Source organism: Miscanthus floridulus, chromosome 6 (assembly GCF_019320115.1).
Source record: "Miscanthus floridulus cultivar M001 chromosome 6, ASM1932011v1, whole genome shotgun sequence".
NCBI lineage: Eukaryota > Viridiplantae > Streptophyta > Magnoliopsida > Poales > Poaceae > Miscanthus > Miscanthus floridulus.
This window is the reverse complement of record NC_089585.1, coordinates 129968747-129973951: the sequence shown is the minus strand read 5'-3', so window position 1 is coordinate 129973951 and position 5205 is coordinate 129968747. Positions and strand designations below refer to the sequence as shown.

The 5205-nt window shown below is 41.8% G+C and overlaps 1 pseudogene; it reads left to right on the top strand.

Annotated features, from left to right (window-relative positions):
* The first annotated feature begins 973 nt into the window (after window positions 1-973).
* On the top strand, window positions 974-3048 carry LOC136461232 (uncharacterized; annotated as a pseudogene).
* The last annotated feature ends 2157 nt before the right edge of the window (window positions 3049-5205 follow it).

Below are 5205 nucleotides of genomic sequence, written 5' to 3'. Positions count from 1 at the left end.
TTGTTTAATGCTATTTGGGATTGTCTACATTGTATCAAGGCTTTAATAAATTAATGTTCGAGAGTATGTGAAATAGCTATGTGGTATAGGATATTAATTAATCATGTTGATTGATGGATATTTTGGATCTTTTAATTAACTACTAACCATGCATGTTGTATAATATGGGTTATTACAAGTTTTTTGATATGGTGTACGTCATGTACGTAATGCAGATGAATCGGCAATGGATGTACAACGCTGACCGCCACTCCCCAGAGTTCATGAGGGACGTGTATGATTTCTTAAATGTGGCCAAGGCAAACACGCGGAATGGTTTCATGTGTTGCCCATGTGTTCTATGTAAGAATGAGAAGGATTATTATTACTTAAGGAAAATTCACGAACACCTATTTACGTCGGGTTTCATGCCAAACTATATTTGTTGGACTAAGCACAAAGAAAGATGTGTTATAATGGAAGGAGATGAAGAAGAAGAAGGGGATGATGACAACATGATTATTCATGGTTTTGCTGAATACGGTGCCTTTGATGATACTGCAATGGGGGAAGTTGAAGAAGATGTAGCTGTTGAAGAAGAGGTAGCGATAGAAGATGAGCCCGATGATGATCTTGGTCAGGCCATCCAAGATGCACAGAGAGAATGCGAAAGTGATAAGGAGAAGATCAAGTTCGAGCGCATGCTAGAGGATCACAAGAAATTGCTATACTCGACTGCCGAAGAGCGACAAAAAAAGTTGGGTACCACACTGGAATTACTGCAATGTAAGACAAAGAATGGTGTATCCAATAAGAGATTTGGGGAGTTACTGACTATTGAAAAGAAGATGCTACCGAAGGCAAATGAATTGCCCGCCACTACATACGTAGCAAAATAGGTCATCTGCCCTCTGGGATTAGAAATCCAAAAGATACATGCATGTCCTAATGACTTCATCCTCTACTGTGGCAAGGAGTACGAGAATTTGGATGTATGCCGGTATGCCGTGCATCGCGGTATAAGATCAGGGATGATGACCCTAGTGATGTTGAGGGCGACGGTGAACGTCACAGGAAGAGAATCCTTACCAAAGTGATGTGGTATGCTCCTATAATACCATGATTGAAACGTTTGTTCGGAAACAAAGAGCATGCAAAGTTGATGCAATGGCACAAAGAAGACCGTCAGGTGAACGATATGTTGAGACACCTCGCTGATAGTTTCTAGTGGAGAGCAATCGATAGAGAATTCCCAAAGTTTGTAGATGACGCAAGAAACTTAAGGTTTGCTTTAAGTACAGATGGCATGAATCCTTTCGGGGAGCAGAGCAGCAGTCATAGCACTTGGTCTGTTACTTTATGTATCTACAACCTTCCTCCATGGTTGTGCATGAAGCGGAAGTTCATTATGATGCTAGTGCTCATCCAAGGCTCAAAGCAACCTAGAAACGATATTGATGTGTACCTAAGGCCATTAGTTGAGGAACTTCTACTTTTGTGGAGCAGCACAGACGTACGTGTGTGGGATGAGTACAAATAGGAACACTTTGACCTACGAGCATTGTTGTTCATAACAATCAATGATTGGCCTGCTCTTAGTAATCTTCCAGAACAATCAAATAAGGGATATAATGCATGCACACACTGTTTTCATGACATGGAAGGTATATTTTAAAAAAAATGTTGAAAGGTCATGTACATGGGCCATCGTCGATTTCTTCCATTGAATCAGGCCTTAAAAAAGAGAGGCAAGCATTTTAAAGGTAAGGCAGAGCACCAAACAAAAGCCTGACAACCGTAGTGGTGAGGATGTATTCAATATGGTCAAGGATGTATAAGTAGTCTTTGGGAAGGGACCTGGCAGCCAACCTGTTCCAAATGATGCTAACGGACATGCACCCATGTGGAAGAAGTCCATATTTTGGGAGCTACCCTACTGGCAAGTTCTAGAGGTCTGTAACGCGATCAATGTGATGTAGCTGAAGAAGAATCTTTGTGTGAACCTGCTAGGCTTCATAGGTATGTATGGGAAGTCTAAGGACACATTGGAAGCAAGACAGGACCTGCAGTGTATGAAAGAACGAGAGAACCTACATCTAGAGAAGGTAGATGATGGACGTCAGTTCTTAAGTCCTGCCAGCTACACTCTTAGCAAAGAAGAGAAGGAAAGCATGTTTGAATGCCTAAACGGCATCAAGGTCCCATCTGGCTTCTCCTTGAATGTAAAGGGGATAATAAATGTGGCAGAGAAGAAATTCCTAAATATAAAGTCTTATGACTGCCACGTGCTTATGACGCAATTGCTTCCGATTGCATTGAGAGGGATTCTACCTCTAAATGTACGATTAGCCACCATAAAACTATGTGCATTCCTCAACGTAATTTCTCAGAAGGTGATCAATCCAGCGCATCTAGCAAAGCTACAGAATGATATGGTCCAATGTCTGTCAGCTTTGAGTTGGTGTTCCCGCCATCCTTGTTTAATATTATGATGCACCTCCTAGTTCACATGATCAAAGAGATTAGTATTCTCGGTCCTGTGTTCCTACACAACATGTTCCCCTTTGAGAGGTTCATGGGAGTCCTAAAGAAATATGTTCACAACCATGCTCGGCCAGAAGGAAGCATCACCAAGGGCTACGAAATAGAGGAGGTCATTGAGTTCTGCATTGATTTTATTCCTGACCTCGACCCAATTGGTGTTACTAAATCACGACATAAGGGGAGACTAAGTGGAAAAGGAACACTAGGGAAGAAATCATATATTGGTAAGGAGGATGATTATTTCCCTAAAGCACACTACATAGTTCTGCAAAACTCCTCCTTGGTGGATCTGTATATCGAGGTACACAAGGACATTATACGGTCCAAATTCTCAGGGAGGACTGGAGCCTAGATTACGCGTCGGCACATGTAATCTTTTGGTGGTTGGTTGCGAAAACGATGTCAGGGTGATGAGAGTCTAGATGACCAACTGTACTTGTTGTCTAGGGAACTATCTTGTCATATCCTGGCATTCAAAGGGTACAAGATAAATGGCAATACATATTACATGATAGCCCAAGATAAAAGGAGCACCACCCAAAATAGTGGTGTCCGCATAGATGCCATAGACTCAAATGGGATTAAGAAAACATATTATGGCCGCATAGTGAAGATATGAGAATTAGACTATGGACCTTATTTTAAGGTCCCTTTGTTTCGGTGCCAATGGGTGAAGGTAACCGGAGGTGGGGTAACAGTGGACCATCAGTATGGAATGACAACAGTGGACCTCAACAATCTTGGGTATAGAGACGAACCATTTGTCTTAGCCAAGGATGTGAATTAGGTTTTCTATGTGAAGGACATGTCTACCAAACCGAAGAAAGGGAAAACCAACGACAATGGCTCAGACAATGAGCCAAAGCGCCACATAGTTCTTTCAGGGAAAAGAAACATCATGGGAATCGAGGACATGTCTGACATGTTAGAAGATTATGAAAAGAATGATGGAATTCCACCCTTCATAGTAAACAGTGACCCAAGCATCCTGCTAAATAATGAGGACACTCCATGGTTATGGCACAATCATAACCAAGGGACATACATCAAGAAGAAGTTCATTGTTGTTCTCGCTTGATATGGTGATGTATTAGACCTATTATGTAATAATAGTGGCTTTAGATTTTTTGTCTTGTTTTCATATTTTCTACGGTTTAAATGAATTTCTGCTTGATGGTGGATTTCTCGTGGAGAATGTGTGATGAAAAACCAAATGATCAACGTTAATAAGATGTGAAAACTAATTTCCTATCAAAAAGCAATAGTTTTAATGATTTTAATCAAGTAGTACATTTTTGCATGGTGCAAATTGCGATTTATTATTTACACCATGTTAAATATTTATACGGTAAAACAAAAGAGTTTAGGTTATAGATTTTTGTTGTGTATAATAATGCAAAACCAGGTCCATGATTTTTTTGTAATTTTTTGCTAATATTTTATTTACTAGGCAACTAACAACTCTCTGTATATTTATATAAAAGAAATATATAAAAAAGGAAAAACTTCTGGAAACTAGCGGGAAGTCAAACTGCAGCCCACCTTTTCTCCCAGGTGGATCAACCACCCGGGACTAAAGGTGGGCTGTGTTTTCGCGGCCCGCTAAAAAACAACTTTAGTCTCGGGCCATGGCTGCACCCGAGACTAAAGGTCAGACCTTTAGTCCCGGTTCTTACCATCACCCAGGGCTAAAGGTCCTTTAGTCTTGGGCCGTGGCTTCACCCGGGACTAAAGGTCCTCCAAATATATATCACCTTGTCTTCTTCTCCTCCTCCATCATCTTCATTCTTCACCCGAGAGCCACCGCTCCTCATCACCTCCATGTGCCTCTCCCGTCTCTCGCCGTCTCCACCGATGACCCGGCTCATGCCTCTCCCATCCGTGTGTGGTGCCCACACCCAGATCCACCATCGTCGTCGTCGCCCTCACCTAGATCTGATTTGGATCCACCGCGCCCTCGTCGCCGTCGTCGATCCTCGTCTTCATCATCGCTAGCTTTGTCTTAGGCTCCACGCGCACGCATGCCTCACTGTGCGGTCATCGTCCCCTTCGTTGGAGCACTCGTCGTTGTCCCCATCGCCACGCGATCATCCTCGTCATCGAGAGGTCACCTCGGGCCAGCACCGCACCTCGAGCTCATCCTTCATCCCTGGCGGCTAGCTCTACGCGCACGCACACCTCGTCCTGGCCAGCTCCACATGTGCACGTGCACGTGCTCGTCGTCCTCCGTGCTCATCGTCCTCGATCTCGTCGCTGTGCTCGTGCTCGCCGTGCTATATATGAGAAACAGTGTGTGTGTGCATATTATTTTTTTGGCATAGAAAAATATAGAAAAAATAGATAGATTTTATTTGTAGACAAAATAGAAAAAATGTAGTAGTTTACTTAAATATAATATATATATATAGAAAAAATGTTGAGTGGTATGAATTGTAGAAAAAATGTAGTAGTGTACTACAATATATAGTTGTAGAAATATATTAGAATCTTCATCACAATTGAAAAGATTGTTTTTATTAGTGCTGTGAATTTTTTTTGTATATATATTTGAATTTTGATATATTGACATTAATGTTGATATATATCCTAATATTCTGAGCTCTGCTCCAAACCCTAACTCGGCCGAGCTCCGCTCCAAACCCTAATGAAGGCGTAAATAATAACCCTAAATTCTATAGTTAT